Source organism: Pimephales promelas, chromosome 9, assembly GCF_988280905.1.
Source record: "Pimephales promelas chromosome 9, fPimPro1.hap1.1, whole genome shotgun sequence".
Taxonomy (NCBI): Eukaryota; Metazoa; Chordata; class Actinopteri; order Cypriniformes; family Leuciscidae; genus Pimephales; species Pimephales promelas.
Genome location: NC_142777.1, coordinates 27,559,892 through 27,581,385, shown reverse-complemented (window position 1 = coordinate 27,581,385; position 21,494 = coordinate 27,559,892). Strand labels below are relative to the sequence as shown.

The 21,494-nt window shown below is 36.2% G+C and overlaps 1 protein-coding gene across 6 annotated transcripts in view; it reads left to right on the top strand.

The window, feature by feature from the left end:
• Window positions 1–21,494, top strand: part of drp2 (dystrophin related protein 2) — a 148,015-nt gene that overhangs the window by 20,342 nt on the left and 106,179 nt on the right. For 3 of the 6 annotated variants that reach the window (XM_039655185.2, XM_089134943.1, XM_089134940.1), the window contains exon 2: window positions 3,956–4,036. The exons of 2 other annotated variants lie outside the window; for them this stretch is intronic. The gene's annotated coding sequence lies outside the window, so the exon portion shown is untranslated. Of the gene's footprint in view, window positions 1–3,955; window positions 4,037–17,076; window positions 17,127–21,494 lie in introns of those variants that run through there. One more of the 6 variants, XM_089134941.1, reaches the window with a different exon arrangement.

The window sequence follows — 21,494 nt, the reverse complement described above, 5'->3', positions numbered from 1 at the left end:
CAATTTATCATTTTATGCTTCAATTAGTATGCATGGATGGCCTTTATTTTATCTTTGAGAGTGCTGATTAATATGGAGGTAAATGTTACTAATGAACAGGTGCATTCTAACAATCAAACCAAGGACTTTGAAATAACCAATATGCCCCAAGGCAAGCAAAGCATAATTAAACACGATCCATATAGCTTCCAGACATGATTTATCATTTTACCCTACTATTGTCTGACTCAGTCTGAAAATACATTTTATCCATTCCAATATTTATTGAATTGGATGAAATGGATTCCTGCTCTGTTAACAAATGGGTGTTTATGCCTGCCTTGAGATTCTCCAATTATTGTTTCACATATACACTGGTCATAATTAAGATGTTGTAATGGTTTTGTAAGAAGTCTCTTATACTTACAATGGCTGCATTTATTTAATCAAAAGTACAGTAAAACATTAGTATTGTGATCAGGGACATGCCCCTCAAGCCTTCAAGTGAAAAAAGGGCACTTCTCATAATTGCTAGATAGTTTTATATATTTATTTATTCATAAGTTTTTTTAAACAAAAGACGGAGTGGATGATCGAGAGAGGAACGCGCCTGCTTTTTTTTGTGTTTTATATTTTATTTTAGTAAGCCAGCAGACGTCTGTGAGGGGCTGCTGGCCGGTAGTTATGTTTTATTTGGGTAGCCAGCAGTTCCGTGAGGTATTTTGTTTGTTTATTTCTCTTGAATAAAGTTTTATTTTGGTTGTCATCCGGTTCCCGCCTCCTTCTTCCCTGAACCTTGCTACAGTCTTCCTCAAAATCATGCAAATGTTTCATTTTTAAAAGTTGTCTACAAAAAAAATCAGTTCACACAGAAACCATGGTCTCCTTAGTATTCATAGGTTTATAGCAGCAAAAGTTACCATGCCACAATGTTCATGTTTTCTATGCTACTAGTTTCAATCAAGTATTTTGATACACCTGATGGTGACATGGACTTAATTTCACATTTGAGGGAGGACTGTATCATCATCACCAATAAAACCTTCAAAATCCACATTTAGATGGAGTTTGTTTTAATCCTACTATCCTCCATGTGTTTGCATCTGGAGATTTCTTCTAAATTCACCAATTTAGATTTCTAAATTTCAGGGGGAAAGACTATTGATGTATGTAAGTCATTAACTTTAATAATACGATTTGTAGGCCATAAAAGTCATAAAAATGTCCGGATTTTTCACACAAGGTCATAAATTACATTTAGCCACGTCAAATTGATATGCTAGTTAATTCATTATCGCGATATAATTTTTCTTGACAAAATCAAGTTCGAGTCAATATCGTCAATACTCAATATCAATATCGAGGTCGATGTTCGATAATGTTTATGTGGAAAAAGCGTAACGAAACTCATTTGAAGGCGTGCGCCTCACGGACTGTTTATCCACTCGGCCCAAAATCCATACGGGCCAGTGCAGCGCGAGCAGACGCATTTACTCTGATGGGCGCTTCAGAACTCCTGACCTGATATTTAGATACACTAGTACAAAGTTACTAGTTAGTTACTAGTCACATTAGTTACTAGTAACAACTCAATTGCAGAGCTCTGTAATTCAACTTGAAAGCTCTCTATTTCATTTGTTAGTAAGAATGCAGTTAAAGAGCTCTGCAATTGCATTTTTGACAGAAAGAATTCCAATTAGTGAGCTCTCAATTGCAATTGTAAGAATGCAATTGCAGAGCTCTATTTCAATTACAGAGCTCTGCAATTATACATATCTTAAATTTGTTTTTTTACTAGTAAAAAATCAATCAGAGGGCCCTGTAATTGTTACTTGTCATAATTGTAATTCTTAATTCAATTAGAGAGCTCTGTAATTAAAAATGAATGGAAGTCAATGGAGACATATGACTAGTAAAAATTCATAGAGCTCTCTAATTGTAATTACTAGTAATAATTGAATTGTAAAGCTCTCTAATTGAATTCTTACTAGTAAAAATGTAATTACGACGAGTAAGGCTGGGTACAATTTAAGCTAAAATGGCTTGCCATACAGGTTGTGTGATTATCCAGGTAGTTTAGGACATGTCCTAGAAAACACAGAAAACATTTCATCACTAGATAGATTTTTTTGTTGTTTATTGAAAGTGTGATTTGTCATCTGAATGTGTGGAAAGCTTTTCAGAGAAGATAAGGCAACGTTATTTTAGCACATTTCACAACCAGTGGTAGTTCAGAAAAAAACAAAAAACTTTGGTCTATCGATCCTTTTACTTTTGTGTATTCTCAAAGATATTCATTCAACTCAGTTCATTCATATGCGAGAGGGAGGGAGAGCAAGACAGTTTGAAGCCGGTGAGAGTGTGCGCGCGACCGGGGCTTTCACTCTCTCTGCGCGTTCTCTCAGTTAAACGAGCACAGCAGTCAGTCATCTATCACTCATCTACATCACTCACCGGTCAAATAAGGCTTTGACGGGACAAAACAGTGTGCAAGTTGCAGTCTTCTTGTGCTTGATGTTTTAACTGACTGGACTTGCGCTTGTAATGTATGTGCTTGTGCAAAAACAAACATCCCCGCCCCCACACTCACATCTACACACATCAAATACACAGGAATGATTATCGGCTTGTTCACATCGGCCCTATTTTGAAATTGGAACGATACAGATGTGTAAAATTGACCACATTGGCCGATACTATATCGGCGACCGACTGTAAAAAATAAACCGTAAATTTTACGGTAAAAAAACGGCAGCTGCGGTTGCCAGAACTTTACCGTTAAAAATACGGTAGGAACGTTAATGGTTTTACAGACTTAACTTAAAATTTACAGTAATAAACCGTATTTTATTTTCTGATAAAATGTTGATTTACCAACTTATTGATATCTGTTTTAGACCATTGTAATACACTGACAACCATCAATAATCACAGCAGTGATGAGAGTTACTTGAGCAATCACAGCTCATCATAAGTGATTACTTATTTAAGTAATACTTATAAAGAAGCTGCACAGTTTCATTCACACAAACATTAAACACCATCATGGTAACACACATGAAATTAAAAAAATGCAATAAACATTAATTTAACAATATTAAATGTAACATAAAACCCTAATGTACATAACTGATTAGAAAAAAACAATAAAACTATGAGGAATAATAGTTATTTCAACAAAAATACATCAAATGTGAAGTGTCACACAGGGAATTGTGGGAATGTCAATTTACGGTTTTTCACTGTAAAATATACAACGATTTGTTCTTTTTCACTTTTTTTAAAAACTGTAAATTTAACAGTATTTTACTGTAAAATTATATCACAGTTATTTACCGTGTAAAGTGCAGAACCTTTCTGTTAACCAATTAACAGTTTTGCAGCTGTAGCATTTTTACAGTCTTTTACTGTTAAAATCACAATTTAATCCTTTTAAACAATCCGAACAGACTGGTCTCACATCAGCGAAATCCTGAATGATTTATGTCAAAAGAAAAGAATAAGTCCGCATACCAGAAAATGCTCCTAAGCAAATTTAATAGTTTCTCACCATGTGTAACGCTTCATCAGACAAAAACTGGTGTCAAAAGAACCACATCTGGATCACTGAAGTGGCTCTGTAATTGCAACGTCGGTGTTCACACATATCAAGGCAAACGGTATCGATCGAACACTGTCAAGCAAACATGTCAGTTCTCGAACCACGGTCAGTTCGATATCAGACTAATAAGTGCTTAGGCTTTGGAAAATGTGAAGGGTGATAGGATGAAAAGAAGTGAGTGAAACCCATTTTCCTCTCTCTCTCTCTCTCTCTCTCTCTCTCTCTCTCTCTCTATTGCACGCATGACTCCAAACATCGCTGACCTGTGTTTGACTTGCTCACACCCAACAGTAGATGCACATAATTGTTCCTTGTGTTTTGAAATGGTTTGAATTTCTAAAGGGGGTAATTGGTGGTTTTGTTCCCTTTGTCAAGACCCTGTGGTGATGCTGCAAGAACCAGAGAGGAGGATGTGTGGTAAACAGCTCTCCCTCTGAGTCTCCTATCCTCTGCTCGGTGAGTAATGAGTCCTCAGGCCCTGTTGGCTAATTAAACCTGACATCACACCACAACTTGCTAACTCTAACTGCTTCCTGCTGGCCTTCATGAACTCACTGGCCCTTTTTTTCACATAGAATCAGATAATTGTCTTCTACTGTAAGAAAAATTGGCATAGCTTGTCACTAGGTACACTTTTTTACCCTATATTTACTTCTAAAAGCTGCATATCACTATTTTAATGGGGATCAATTATGCAAAATTCACTTTTACATGGTGTTACTTAAGGTTAAAGGGAAAAAGGACTGTATTGTCTCCTATGCCAGCAAGAGGGTGCAAGCGAGTGCTAAATAGAAAATAGATACCAAATTAAGCTTGCATTTTTTATTGAAATTAAATTAAATGAAATTTTAAAAGTGCATTAACTTTTCAAACAATTGTTCTTAAATAAAATATAATTTCCTAAATGTGCATCCAAGAAAAATTAGCTAACAAAAGTGCAGAAAACTGAAAGTGCATCAGTAAACTGAGAAAACACGGTTCAACATACAGCATAATTTACTACATGAACACAATATAGCAAACTATGATTCTGAATCAATCCACTTCTACTCACTACACATCTACATATTGTCTACAGACGGTCAACTTGATCTCCAGTGAGTGCTGAGTGTTTTTTTTGTTGACAATGTTTCCAGCTGATGAAAACACGCGCTCAGGTGTGACTGATATGTCTTTGGATACATATCGCATGATTTTTGCCACCAACTGAGAGGGTTTTTGTCAGCAGGTAGCTTTTTCCCGCCATTTTTCAAATGAACAGCGCAGTCGCACCTGCTGTATACCGTATAAGCCAACAAAAACAAACTGTGTCATTTACGTTATCATGTCTCGCACACCTCGACACACAAATTCAAATTCATGTTTTTTTGCATTCGAATGTGCATTAAAACCACTCGTATAAACCCGGTACCTTATGAACATAATGTGTTTCCAGGCAGAATGATACACCCCTGCATAACACCAGCCAGTCAGATGAGAACTGCAGATTTCAGCCAGCTCTCTGCATGTTTTCTGTGGTATATGCATCCAGACGGTCAGTAAACGCACTGTGGGTGGTCTGTGGGTGAGCTGGCTGGGGCTGATAGACCAGGATGAAGACGTCTGACTGCAGAGTCTAAGTCTTGCTCACAGAACATGAGCAGATTTCTGTGTATTTGGGTTTTTCTTTCTCCACAGACGTAGATTTGTTGGTCCTCAAGCTTTTGACTTCTAGCTTATGGTTTTCCACTGCAGGAGGTGTGTGTTTTGTGTGGCACCAGGCAAGGCTGAAGCTCCATCACTCCTTTGGGAGAGTTGGGTTTTGTGAAGTGTCAGGCTAAGCTCTTGTCATACTCTATTGTTGATGAATCGTGCTTTGTTGTCATCAAAGCAGGTTTTCATCGCTTGTACCTTTATGAAGCTTGAGGGTGCGAATCCTGTTTCATTGAGAAAGATCTGTACGTGCTCTTGTACGTTCCTCTTTTTGTAGGGAGGCCTAAGAACTTGTCACATCTGCTTGAATTGCTTTACTTGTTTCGGTGATGCTTGTCTGGGAGAATTTGAGTTTTATCTAGGAATACTTTGACAACCAAGCAGGAAAGAAGATGGCAGACTTAGGAAGGAATTCTATTTTAAATCAATATCGATCGAAATTAATTCACAATCTCGAATAACGAATAAAAAAATGGAATCATCGATGCTGCCACGCCCCTATCACGTCCGCTCGGCTTGCCAAGCGGAAAAACCCCAAACATATTTTGAAGTGCTGCGAGTATGGTCAACCTCCTCCAATTTAGCTACAGCCATTCAAAAGATAGCATGGCAACTGCAGATGCCGGAGACCCATCGACAGAACTTGAACCCCCTCCTCTTTCATTGAAGTCGCAGGTGTGGAAGTTTTTTGGATTTCCAGAGAGTAATGTTGACAACGTTTGCGCTTCAAAAAACCCACAGTTTGCAGACATCCTAAGTCTCGCGGAAGTTCCGGGAGTCTCCCGCATATTGATAGCGGCTCCCTGATGCACACAAATTAGTTAAAATCTCCTGGAATCTAGAGCGAGCGTGCCCTCTGGAAAGATGAATGTGTATTTAAAATGGGTAATTTATGTAGAAGAAATCATTCAAGAAATCTAGCATCATTCAAGAAAGAAATCATCAAGAAATCTAGACTGAGAAAAGCCAGAAAATGTATTTTTGGCTTATGTGGATGAAAGACAACAACTCCCAGAATGCACTTGCTTCGCTGCCCTAGGAGGCTACGCCTACCGGTAACAGCGCAGTAGTTAAACAAGAAGTTTAGGCTAGTCTAGAGTGCCCGAAAATGTGTTTCAAGTGTGTTTCAACAGTGTCTCTTGTCTTTTTTTTAAAAAAAGGGACCAATCAAAACTACTTTCCCTGTAATTGCTATGCATTGTATTTTTTAAATAGCTTTAAAGTTGGAACACCAGGACTGATGATTACATTGATTTTTTTTTCTGTGTGATTTTTACCCCCATCTAGCGGTGAAAAGGTATATGACCATCCAGTGAATATTAGTTTATGTTCCTCTCAATTCCAATTTCGTTTTAACTCCTACGGTGGCCATTGTAGTCCAAGATTAACATGGGTTCCAGTTCGATCTCGTCCATGAGTGTTAACTCAAACGTAAACGCGAAAGGCGAAGCTTGAATTAACGGGTATGTACCTCTTTGGCTAATGCACTTTCAAGATGGAGGGGCAACATGGCGACCGACATTAGAACCCCTTACCCGTATGTATTTTCAATGGCATATTATACACTCAAGTGAATACTTTATTACTTGAATGAAGTAAATATACATTAATGAGCACATATATTTTTGAAAGAACTAAGTATTTTTAGCTAAGAATAAACTAAAATAGTTACACAGTGTAGATTTAAGTAATCTCAAAAATATGCATCACACCTTTTGAGGTCTCGTGGACCTGAAGGTTTAACTGCACGTTTTGCTTTTGGCAATCCCTCTGCATGTGATAAGTGCATATTTCTTGAATAGAAGTATGGGGCCATAAATTGGATGCATATGTAGAGAGGAGGTGAATGACAGATGGAAGTGTGTTATTAGTGTGCTTCTGTATGACGTGCTCTTGAGGAATAAACTTGCCTGCAGCTGTGATGGTCATTTATCCACAGTATTTTTATATTTATTGCTGAAAAATCTATTTCCACTTGTCCCTCTTAAAAAAAAAAGAGCAAAATTCTTGGTTACAGTGAGGCACTTCTATCAAATGGGTAAATCCATAAACATTAAAATAGTTATTATGATTCCAATAATATAGCCACAAGATATTAACAATGTGTTTAGTGTGATACAATTGCTTGCTAATCTTTAATTTGATTGATAAATGGTTTAGGAGTATTCTACAAGTTATCTAATGTTAACAAATGAAGCCTTGTTGTACACTGTTACCGTGATATTAAATTTTACAACTTTGTTGCCATGTTTGATTAACACTTAAAAAAAGACAGTACATTGATGATTAAACTGGCTTACAACTTATGTAATAAACCATTGGCAATTAGCATAGTTTAGGATTGGCGGAATGGTTCTGTAATGTGCAATAACTCCCTGTGTATTCATACAGCCTAGCATGGATAAGAGCAGGGAGATCAGCATTAACCCCCCTTAGGGTAAACAGAACAGAACCAACATGAATGTATGCAAATACTGTATTATTAATTCAAGATTTTAAGTGAAACATCATTCAATTTATTCTGATTCAAGGGGTATCAGAATGCCAAATCCTGACTGGGCGAGAGGAGGAGCTGGGGATGGAAGAATGTAATTAGCTCCCGAGAAACTTGAGAGCTGCTGGTAATACTGAAGGAGCTTATACGTACATACAGTCATAGGGGTCGTATTCCTATTGGTAGACGTGTGTCATCTGATGAGACCTTGACTAACGTGACCTGCCAGAACTGACCCTACGCTTGATTTTTATCAGAAGAATCTGAGTGGTTATATAATATTAATAAGCTTCACATTTCTTCTTTTAAATCTTCCATTGTAGCTTCCAAGTGCCTCACTTTAACTTTTTTTTTTTTTAAATGAGAATGCAGGATTTTGTTGTTGTTGTTGTTGTTGTTGATTTGAGGTTAAACTATATTGAACCCAGCATCTTTCCATTATCGAATTATTTAAAGCAACTCCCTTCTCTTGCAGTTCTTTGGTGGAAATTTTATTCAGCATTTTTTTTCTTTGCTATTTCAAGGCAAAAGTAGAACATTTTAAATTAAACTAAATGGTTTTAATTATGTCTCCTCATTTTAAAACAAGGGAGCATATTAATTAGAGGCAACTCGTGCTCTTCTCTTTCCAGGGGGTGTTCTCTCCGTAGCACTAAAGCAATTTGTTACCGCTCTGCCTCAATTTCTCATCAGCACAGTGAAATTAATGAAGGGAGGAAATGTTGGTGGGGTTTTAATAAGAAGGGCATAAGGTTCTGAATCTGCATAGACCCTGACACCACAATGCACCTTTAAGATTACTCTAGCTGTGTGTTGCATGGAAATGTTCTTAGTAAGTTTTCCCTTTTCTCTTTCCTGTGCTTAGAAGTAATTTGGATATCCGCTGTCTTGCTCATGCCCGAAGTTAAAACAAGTTTGCGTTATCAAGCGCAAGCAAGATGATGTGCAGTTGACAGATTTGTGAGCAAGAGAGACAGCCTTTGAGTGTGACTGGAGGAAGACTTCATTCGCTTCCCTGATGTACTTTAGAAGATTTACAGGCTTTATTGGTCTTTGATTTGAGATATAGGCTTTCAATAAATATGGATGCCATTACTTAGCAAACTTAAATTGGATTTATGATTGAGAATGGCAAAGTTATCGCCATCTGTCCTTAGAAAGTGACATAAAGACTGAAATCCTTTTACAGCTGATTGGGAAACGATGATTGCTAGGATTAATTAATTACTCCGTAATATGTAAGGGTGGAAGTAAGATGAGATGGTCCAGCTTCCAGAATTGTCCTGCCTTTGTGGCTCTTATTCTCCAGCTCCAGAGAAGAGATTTTAGAAAGAGAAAGAAAAATTCAGCAATATAACATTGTCAAAATGCATTGCTCATAATGGTGCATTAAAAATATAATTGCTTTTTTAAAATCAGCTGACATTCATTGGGCTTACATTTTGTGTACGCCAACTGGTATATCACTACGCTCATACTGGGGCAGAATACGGTTGGTGGTTTGTTTTGTTTTAGACTCCTAAATATGGTTATGTTCACACGCTCATTGATGAACAGGAGGGATAACTGAACTGACAGTCTTGCATTTTTCATGCGTATCTTGCATGCATTGCATTGTTTCATGTGGAGTTCTGGGAGATATGAGCTTTGTCTCATTTGAAGATTTTAGATCCATTCAATACCTTCCACCAAAAGCTGCTCCTGTGAGTTTTGTGGTCTATTCGTGACCTAAATACATTCTCAGTTAAAAACAAGCATTCAAAGCTGCTCTTGGTTATTTAAGATTTGATGGATGAATTTGTGCCGTGATTGGACTCATTCTGTCTGTTGTTTCAACCCTGTAAGAATTTTGTTCATTTTCGGAACACAAATTAAGATATTTTTTGATGAAATCTGAGAGCTGTCTCACTCCTCCATAGACTTCTTTTCTGGACTGTCAAGTTTCAATCCCTTAGAAGCCTATGAGGAGTGATCCAGCTCTCAGATTTCATCAAAAATATATTCATTTGTATTCCAAAAAGTCTTGGTGTTGGAACAACATAGTGAGTAATTACTGACAGAATTTTAATTTTGGGGTGAACTAACCCTTTAAATAGTTAAATAGAAATAATTATTTCCAGTGTTATGAAGTCACATCATTCTGGTTATAGGTGTTATTCACAGTTATTGTTGGAATAATTACTTGTTCATGCAGACATTGTTCATTGACTCATGTTTTATGAACTTGAGAATCATGTCAGTAAGAGCCGGCATTTTCCAACAAACTTGGTGTATAGCGTTTTTTTTTGTTTTTTTTTTAAATAATGACTGATCCAACTACACTATTAAACTGATGTTCAATTTGACATATTTTCCCTAAAACTATTGATTTAAATTACCATTTTGTCCATTATAAGAGAGAGTCCATAATAGTGTTAGCATTTTAAACTGTATTTAAAAATGACCCAGATTATAGTAACAGAGTTGTAACAATTACCATAAGAAAAATTAATATCGAAAAATTTCAAGTTCAGTTGACAAGTTCAGAACTAAGCACTGTGTTTCTGCAATTGCCTTCAATTGGCATGAAAAAAAGCTTTATTCACATTTTGATGTGCTCAGCATGTCATAAAAGAAGTGTTCACACCCTGTTCTGATGATTGCTCTTTAAAGGACGAGCTGTCCTTGATTATTCAGGCCTCCCTCGTTCTCTTACTGTGTCCTCACACCATGGCGTCTTTTACTCTGTAGGCAGTGCACTCAATGCCCTCTTGCTGTGAAAACAGGCCAATTGAAAGGATACCTGTATAATGTTGTCTTGCGCTCTTGCACTCACACTTGATCTGCACACCCACCCTCGACTCAATCAAAAAATTCATGAGGCTTGTCCACTCCCATCAAAAGCTATTAGGGCAACACACCAGTGGTTAATGGCATGGCATCATTGTCACTGGCTACACTAAGTCACTCACCTATACGACAATTCACCATGATGTCACAACAGTAATAGACGTTCTTCCTTGTGGCAAAAGCCGAAGTGTTCCTATTGTAACGCTAGTAAATTGCTTGGAAGGGAGAGCCACCTTCCGTCAAATGTAAAAATGTAATAATTTTTTAATATAATGCATTTTTTTAATCATAATAGCAACTGTTTTTAATGATATAAGTAAAAAATATAATAAATATGTAATATAGTAGGCCTACACATAATTATTTAAATACTCTCTAGCTAATGTTCTTGCCAAAATAACGTGCTATATAGCCTAACATGGTCATTAAATGGCTTTCCTTAGGTAAATGTTATGTGACAATTGTTCTCCAGCTGTTATATTAACCTGTTTGCACGGTTGAAAAACACTGATTGGTCGATATTATATATGAGGAATATACATTTCGGTAAGTTGCGTGAGAAAATGGATGTGTGGTGTGAGGGCGTGTGAAAAGTGACAGTTGTGTGAGTCTCACGGTCAATGCGTGAGAGTGGGCAGCCCTCTTTTACTTCAGGCAGTGACTGGCAATGAGTCTGATCTTCAAAAGAGACAAGTTTACTAATATTAGTCTCGAATGATTGTCCCGGCTGAAGATAAATGCTCTGCTATGATTTTGTAGATGGACCGTTTTGAGAATACAACAACCAGAGTTGAAGGGGTTGGCAGCAGAAATGCTAAAATTGGATGAATCATATAATTTAGGACATCGTTAACACAACGTTCACCCGCTATAACCTCCTCACCCACAATAAATCGATACAACCCCTACACCTTTTGCTGTAAATCTGGCAGCGCAACCCCAAACACAAGACGTTTTCATAAGCGATTCAACTTTGATCAACAACAATGTGTTTAACTATGTAACTGTTACAGTAGCCATGCTGGATCTCTTCAGTTAGTCAATAGAAGCCGCTTGCGTTCTGCCACCCGGAAGTATCTCGATGCCTATTGTTTACAAACATTTTGAAATGCTCTATAGGAAGAAAAAAAAAAGGATTGGCCAGCTGGCTTTATGCTTAATATGATGCATCTGCTGATCGACATCTTTTGTCTAAGCACATCTGAAACCTTATTCACTAAATTTAGTGATAAATTCAAGTTAGCTTGACCTTGAAAGCTCCTTTCCGTTAAACGGCCAATGGAAATGTGTGTCTGAACGTCAGATTTCAGCTCCAGGGTGTCTGTGGGTGTCGGACTGAATGAGATAGAACTATAGCTGAGTCTGCGAGTGGGCGACGGGTAATGTGCCGGACGGATGCTTTCAGCACGATTGAGTAGCTTACGGTTTCCACTGACTTTGATGACCACTGCCCTTTTCCTTTTTGAGGGATCCAAATCTTTTTTTTATATTACAAGTTTTCATTTACCACATTTATATACTATCGTTCAAGATATTTTTGTAATATTTTAAAATGTCTCACCAAGCTGCATTTATTTGATCACAAATACAGTAAAATTGTTATATATGAAGAGTTCAGATGCAAAAGCCTCTAAGTGCCATTTGAAATTTTCTTCTAAAATGATCATTTTTATCAAGCTTGTATATTTAAGTTCAGTAATTTCACTTAAATTGCAATGAGGATTACCTATTAACTGTCATTTAAGTGAAATTACTGAACTTAAATATACAAGCTTGATAAAAATGGTCATTTTAAAAGAAAATTTCAAATGGCATTTAGAGGCTTTTGCATCTGAACTCTTCATATCAAATCATTTATTATTGTAAATACATTTTTAAAAATAAATACTCCAGTCTTCAGTGTCACATGATCCCCCAGAAATCTATGTAATAAGCTGATTTGGTGCTAAAGAAACATTTCTTCTTATCAATGTTGAAAACAGTTGAGAGCAGCATTTATTTGAAATAGATTGTAATAGACCACAAACAGTATATTACGTTAAGTATTGTGTTGTATTTTTAAATAATACATTTTTGTAATATTTAAAATTTTTAATAGCCTATATATTTGTTAAACTAGCATATATTTTAATATGGCAAATGGCAGATATAAGGCAATGTTAGGGAGAAGAGGTAACAGTAAATAAATGTAATTGCATTGATGTAAACATGTTGTGCATTATAGGCTTCATACAGAAATGTGAAGGTCTATAATGGTGATTTAATAACATATTATATAACCCAAGACTGTGTTAAATGGATTAGAATAACAAATGGCAAGATGCACAAAAGAGAATCAGTCTTGTTCTCGAGCCAATCCTTCTCAATGTCTCTAAATGAGCCATCGGGTGGAAAGATGGTGCACAGTAGTGCATCATACAACTGCCCTGGAGACAGATCAACTACATAATTGAATGCCCTCTCGCGTTGGACTTCAGGGTTGGAGGTATGGCGCTGTGCGATTGCAGTTTATGCTCTGCTTCTTGTCTGGTGTTGACAGAGTAGTGTTTTGCACCCATAAGAAAGTCTTCATTTGAGGCTGGTCTCCTCCAGGGAGACTCCAATGAGGCGGAAACAGAATGTGATTTACACCAACCTTGATTTGGTAATCCATTTAATTTTCCCACACATTAACTTTTAAATGCTGAGACACTCTGAGCCCTGTCACTTTATTTGTCAATAAAGGCTCAGCGCATCAGAGACAGATGAAGGCCTGAGGCGGTGGGATGCTGGTTTGAACGAATGGCCACAGTTGGAACAGTTTCGTGCTGCACATTACAGTCCCTCTGTTTTTTGTTTACTGAAGATGATTATGCACCTTACACGTTCAAACAGTCAATTACTGTTTTCTCTTGGCATGCTGTCTTATTAATTTGAGTCTCTAAATACAATGCTCATAATGGGGTCATCTGTAGCAAGTGATTCGAACTGTTCAGTAGGGAATGAGTCACCCGCTAGGATGAGAGAGCCTCAGCTTGTCTTTGTGTTGTTTCACTGGAATAGAGGAGAGAGAGGAACTGGCTCAAAGGCAAGTGGCATTCTTCCCCTTCTCCAGGCATTGTTTGTGGTTTGGGATTTCAAAGTGTTTTATCGGCACAAGGCAAAGCGCTTGTATAAAATTTGCTGCACAGACTGTGAGGTTGGTGTTGGAAATGCTTTATTCTTGTTAGAGATGTGTGGCTAACAGGCCCGAGTTTCCACCAGCTTTGACTCTCAAGCGATGTACTCTGTTATTTCAATTTTCGTGTTATTTGTCAGTTTGACAACCCGTTTATTAGGGCGATTTTGTAACCGCAAAAGCTGCGATTACATTGGTCACGTGACACGCGAGAGAAAAGCAGTCTGCAAGATCAAGCACTCTTGGCACGCTACGCAAATAGGTCTGGCATACAGAAAAGAACCGTTTATGTGATATTGTGTTTATTCTCTCTCCAAACATTCTGGATCGATTCAGAGAATTTCAGAATCAAGTCGCTTAGTTGTTAAACACAGATGCGTGATGACGCTGCGCATGCTTTAGAAACAACCATATTCTGCTTGCTTCTAATTTCTCTCTTTCTTTCTTTCTTTCTTTCTTTCTTTCTTTCTTTCTTTCTTTCTTTCTTTCTTTCTTTCTTTCTTTCTTTCTTTCTTTCTTTCTTTCTTTCTTTCTCTCTCTCTCTCTCTCTCTCTCTCTCTCTCTCTCTCTCTCTCTCTCTCTCTCTCTCTCTCTCACACACACACACACACACACACACACACACACACACACACACACACAACACTGCTCGAACCTTCCGAAACATAATATTTCATAAAGTTCAGGGTTACTGTTGCAGTGCGCGGTCTTGCCCGCCAGAATTTTCCTTACAAATGTCTTTTTGAATGCAGTTCGCTTATATATTAAAAATATGAAAATCACTGAGAAGGCTGCTTTCATTTTAAATTACCTGCATGTACTTTGTGAAGAGCGCTCGTGCATGCGGCTTTGAGCGACTCATTGGTTAAATTTGCATCTCAAAATGCTTTAATGACGCAAAATTAATGTCAACACGGTCAGTTATGTCTTAAACCAACAGGACAAACCACATTTAGAATTTCAAAAGAGATATGTGCATTAGTGTGAATGCTGCTTATCGTATCTAAACTGAGGTGGGGAAAATCACTCAGAACATTGAGTGAACAAAAACAGTCAGACAGCCTACTTTTAAATACTGAAAGTACTCTTTGTTTATTGCTTGTAATGCTTTTTTGTTCCTCTTTATTTACTAGCTTTTATATTTTGAAGCTATATTTGTTTATATAGCCTATTTGAAATTCTTAACCTGTAATTGAGGGTAGTCAAGATGCTGCTACGTTATCGGCCTACACGATCTAATCAGCGATCTTTAAGCAGATTCAGTTCGCTCCTAACTGCTCGATCTCTGAAACCCACCTCCTCCCCAGCTCCTCCTCCTCGTGCACTGTATAACGTGGCATTTGTTTTCTGTCATAGTTGCTGCTCTGTTCATATGGGGGAATAGTTCTGCTCTCCCAATGCTGTCCTCTGACTCTCTGCATGGTGCTCATGAAAGGTCAGAGGACTCCCTGAACAGAGCCATACGGCCAACTTTTAATTATCAACTTGAATCGCAATTTATTCAATACAATTTCCTAATCACTTATTGTCATGTGTGTTCTTGACTTAATGGACCTGAGAGAAATTGGTTTAATCAAATGTATATATATATATATATATATATATATATATATATATATATATATATATTTAAAATATATTTTTACACATGTAATTAATTACATATTTTAAGTGTTATTAAGATTAATTAATAAGGGAAAAAAAAAGTAGATCGGATCATGAGTTGCCCAAAGATTCCCATCCCTACTGTGCAGTGATTTATTTCTTGTCTTTGGCGACTAATAAAGGTAAAGAACGTAAGTAATCATATATTAAATCGCAATCACAATCACAATCACAATATTGGTTAAAAAAATCGCAATTAGATTATTTTCCATAATGGTTCACCCTACCGTTTATAAAATAACTGTTCTTCGTTTAATTAGAAGCTCTGATCCACATGTTTGTCAATGTAAAAATTTGTTTTGCTCCTCTTCTGCTGCGTTTTTAGTTCTTCTAAATAAATAAATAATACATATACTTAATATATATATATATATACATATATATATATGAAGAGTTCAGATACAAAAGCCTCTAAGTGCCATTTGAAATTTTCTTCTAGAATGATAATTTTTATCAAGCTTGTATATTTAAGTTCAGTGATTTCACTTAAATGGCAATGATAATTACCTATTAATTGTTATTTAAATGAAATTACTGAACTTAAATATACAAGTTTGATAAAAATCATCATTAAAGAAGAAAATTTCAAATGGCATTTAGAGGCTTTTGCATCTGAACTCTTCATATGTCCTCAGGTTTTGGGCTCAGTGACCCATTTTTGTTTTGATGTTTGTTTTTGGACCATTGTCCTGTTGGAAGATCCAAACATGGCCCATTATAAGATTTCTTGCAGAGGTTGTCAGGTTTTGATTTTTTTTACATGTTGGTGTTTGACTGAATCCGTGATGCCATGTATCTGAACAGGACCTCCATCAGAAAATTAGGCCCACAGCATTAATACAGCAGAGTATTTCATTTTACACATGGGGTACTTTTTTATTCCTGTGTGCATCAAACCCATCTCAAGTGTTTGCTGTCAAAAAAGCATTTATTTTTTTCATCTTTAATGCTGTTTAGCGTATTCTCTTAGGATTATGATATAGCAACTGTTCAAGTGTCAAGTAAGTATTGTAAGGCCATCTAATTCGATCCAATAGCGATATTCGATTAGAGGTAAAGGTCTCACGCGTGTTCCATTTTTTCTCATGGCAAAGGGATTTTTAATTAAATGCAATACATTTTATCTTATGTAGCCTATTAACTCGTTATTTCATCTGAGACCATAAATGAAAAGGTTTTTCAATGATATCTGTGCATGTGAAGACATGACCAGAGCAAAGGCAGGAGACACTGCGTGCAGTCAGTGAAATCTTTATTGACTTCCAAATAAAGAATATCAAATAAAAAAAAAAATAACATAAACAAAAACCACTCAAGTTGACCCTCCTCACAGAGGTCCCTCACCAGACCTGCTTTCACAGACAAACATACATTCCTTTATACTGAAAGGGTCAACCAGTTTACAGTAGTAGGGATTTTAAATAATGTTAACATACATAATACATAACTATACTGAAAATGAAAACAATAAAAATACATCAACCTAAAATTATACAAGGGAAATAATACAAATAATAAACAAATACATTTCTACATACAATAAACATAAACACAATAAAACATGAAACAATAACCCCCTGCTCCCATTGAGAAATGGACTATGCCTACACTACCCAGAATTCTTTGGGATGGCATAAAATGAGGAACAGGAAGGCCGCACGTCCTCTTAAACACCCCCGGAAACCATGCTGCAGACATGAACCCAGAAGGTAAGTTTTGCAAATGAGGATAAAACTAATGATTTATGTAAATCCCAAATAAAGAAATAAATCTCTTGGTGTTTTTTTAAACAGTCTAATGTGGACCTCAGACTAGAAAAAAAAGTTACCAAATAATGAGAAACAAACACTTATAAAAAGAATATAAACCAAACAGACACAGGGGCCTACATTACCAACAGGGCTAAATTATGACTTTTGTCACAGTGCATCATATACAGTACGTATGTGAATGTTTGACTTTTACTTTTAACTTAAATGAAAACAAAGTCAAAGTCCGTTAGAAAAATCAAATATAACAATTTATTATATATATTATTACAATTTCATAATCAATTGAAAGATAATCAACGCAAACCACGTATATAATCAACGCATATATATATATATATATATATATATATATATATATATATATATATGAAGAGTTCAGATGCAAAAGCCTAAGTGCCATTTGAAATTTTCTTCTAGAATGATCATTTTTATCAAGCTTGTATATTTAAGTTCAGTGATTTCACTTCAATGGCAATGATGATTACCTATTAATTGTTATTTAAGTGAAATTACTGAACTTAAACATACAAGTTTGATAAAAATCATCATTCAAGAAGAAGATTTCAAATGGCATTTAGAGGCTTTTGCATCTGAACTCTTCATATATATATATATATATATATATATATATATATATATTTTTTTTTTTTTATTCATGTGTATTACTATCAGTTCAGCGACATCAGTGTAAATACTTGCAACAGACTCAGAGTGGATTGGATTCAGGATTTTTTTTTATGTGTGGTGGACGGAAACATCATGATATCTGTGAGTGGTGTCATGACATCTGTGGAATATGATGAGGCTCACAGCATGGACAAGGCTACAATATTTCAAAGAGAAATAAAAACGTGTTATGTTGCATGCGGTTTGTTTACAGTTGTGCCCATGCTGACGTGAGTGAGAATAGACTTGTTAGAGAGAGACATTCATTGTGTATTTTGGTTAGGGTCGAAAAACACTAAAAAGCATGTTTGCACAGTCTTGTCGGTTACAAGGATAACATTAAATTCAATTCACAGTACAAGGCAAAGGCAAACACAGGATTTTAAAGTGCAAGAGAAGCATACCCTTGTACTGTGTGTTGGAATAAAACATTATACAAAAAGAGACATAAAAGATCTCAAAATGAGCGGGCAATTATTCAATTAATATTAAATGAGTGCTAGTTTAAACAAATAGAATAAATAGAATAAAAAGTTACTTATTGTCAGAAGAATGTTGTGTGCTGTTTACTTTTGACTTATTACTATAGCTACCTTAACGTATTTTGAAAAATATTTGAATCATATTTATATATTTATGAGGCCGCTGCATGTCAGAAGACACACACACATTCATGGACTTTTACATTAAACTCAGATATGAGCCATTGCCAACTGTATATGATACGTTCCTGTTTCAATGCATGTTTTCTAGCTCCTAATAGCCCAGTTATGACTTTCTAGTTGCATTAGTTGAACTCTAAACGCCTATATTCAAGATAGGAATAATTCTCTGTTGTATGTGCCAAACAAATCTTTCTTAGTATGTACTGTATGCTATTACTGGACATATTCATAGCCAGTTATTAAAATTATATTCCCTTTATTTGAGCTGAGAATTGCAACATTACAGTATTTTTTACGGTAATTTTTTTGTGCTCTAAACAAGAATATTGGCTGTAAATAATGTGGTGTTGTGCTTTGATATTTACTAGTTATAAGCACCAGCCATTTTTATGTTGACCTGGCTTCATCCCTAACACATTTTAAGTGTAGCAAGGTTGGCAAAAAAACATGTTTTGTAAAATAAATGCCATGGATTACAAATATGTTTTGTTAAATTGATTGTGGCTGTTTCATTATCTATTCCAATTTTAAGCATTTGAATTACAAATTTACTTTGACGAGGTTAAAATATGTAGTGTTTTATGGTAAGTAACAACATATGATTTAGCTCTTTATAAATATGTAATATTGGACTTAAGCGTAAGAATCGATAAACGCATCCCCCTGGTAACAAATTCACAGTCCAGATGGGAAAATATGATTCCTTGAAAATGTTCAGGCAAGAGATTTTTCTGGCAAAAATGAAACTTTCTCACAAATTATTCTTCAATGGTGTTAAATAAAAGATGATGCACAGTCATCCAGTTATCATTGCAATATAAACCCCAACAGAGTGTTTTTTTTTTTTTTTTTGAGTCTTGATTTTAACTCAGAATTTAATAATATCATGTCTTGAAATATATTTTTGAAATACCTTTCTTTTATCTTACCTTTGACTTGCTGGTATAAAGTTATTACAGTATGAATTCAGTTTTGCCAATTTAAGACATCAGCTTATCACGAGAGGAGTTGGTACATGTGTGCTGTCACATGGTCCAAAGCCTCCAGATGGATGAGGACAGACCAACTGTACCCCTTAACTTCCATTCTAGCAAAATAATAATAAAAAAAACTGTCTAAACGTAGATGACTTATGTCTTGTTTAAAGTAGTTATATAGCACTCCAGGCTTTGATTTTCACACACTTTTTCCACAATTTCCATTTCCAGTACTGAGATTTGCTCAGATTTTCTGTGTGTTTGCTATAAAAAAATGTAATATATAATTCAATAACAATGCATTAACTATATTTTTTTTTATCGGAGAGCCATCCTGTTAATATGGATGCCATTTGAAAATAACTCGCACTTAAGATGCGCTTTTTATAGTTTATCCATATTGACTGTTTGGAATATGCTTGTATTTAATTATTTATGAAAAGGCTTGGATGTGGCCTCCCTCTAGACTCTAGAGTCTCCCCTTTCAACAAACATATCAGTTTCCTGCATGTGTTGGTATGGTTTGTTGTTTGTTGTATCTCCCAAAAGGCATTATTGACTAGTCCTAGATCAATATCACCCAGAATATGAGCATGATGTATTCCCATCGACCTGAAAGAAGGAACAATCTCACAGAGTCGACCAAAACTCCATTAGGGAAAAAGAAAGTGTGATTACAGGCCTGATAATGGGGCTGTATACACATTGAAGTGCATTACTCTCCCCATATCTATTGGGTTTGGATGTGGAAAGTAGTGACCATCAGCCTTGATGTTCCATCAAGACTATTACGAAACAAAACCACAGAGGGGCTAAGACCGATAAAAGCTGTTTTTGTCCCTTGCTGGAATGCAGTTGATGTGCTCTTTCTGTGTAGAGACATGAGGAAATGTACAGCTCTGAGATGTGCCTCTTCTTAATGGGGGAACTTGAGAGCACTTGTAGTTATTCATAAAACATTTGACTCTCAATGTACAATCAGCGTGTGGATGAAATATGCAAATAAAGTAACCGTGTACCATTTCTTGAATGTTCAAATGAGGCTTGATGCATGTGGAATTGCTAAAGGATCTGTAGTGCATACTGTTTTAAGACCATTTAGTTTTATTGTAGAAATGTCAATTTGAAATAAAATGTTGTTTGTGTCATTTGGTGTCACCAAGACTCTGTTAAAATCATATTATCATATGCTCATGTTTGTGGTAAGCAGATTGCAAGATGTAACATCTAAAGTTTCAATAACATAAAGTGGCATCGTAATTATTCTTTAAAGCCCATAAACATTCACCATTGAGTTTCATAGCTTTTGGATGGAGGATGTCAATGTGACCGCATTGATTATTGTTCTCTGCCATGCTTCACTTGTCAATGATGGAGATGATGCCTATCATATTATTATCCTCTCCAATATAGTTATGGAGACATCAAGAGATTGTAAAGGTTGAGTAAATCTGAGACGGTACAGCTAGTCCTCTAATCTTTCATCTAATCTTTCATTACCCGGCTCTGCTGAGCTTTTCATGTTTTTCTCTTTGTGCATGCAGTGTAGCGTAGCGGCCTGGGTACGCTGGAGCACAGTGTAAATCTGCATCCTGCCAAGATGGTTCCATTGCGGGAAAAGTGTGCATAAGTCATAGGAGGTTGCACCTCAGGCTCATCTACTTACTTAACCCCCTCTGGTGAGGCTGCATTTCTGTGTGCAGAACCGGAATAACACTGGCGCGATACACAATAGATCATTCTCTTTTAACTCATGTGAGATAATGAGTCTTTCTAGCTTTGTGTGGATACTTTTTGCATTGAAGCACATACGTGAGAATATATATGTTAAATGATGTGGGGATATGTAAATGCAGCTGCACTGTATGTATATGTTTGTTTTCTTCAAATCTTTGACCATTGGTGTAAACACAAAGTGATGTGGGTTGTCTGTTCTTGTGCAGCAGTATTGAGGTGGCTAGCTTGACTGCAGAGGTCTCGCAGTGCTAAATATGTAC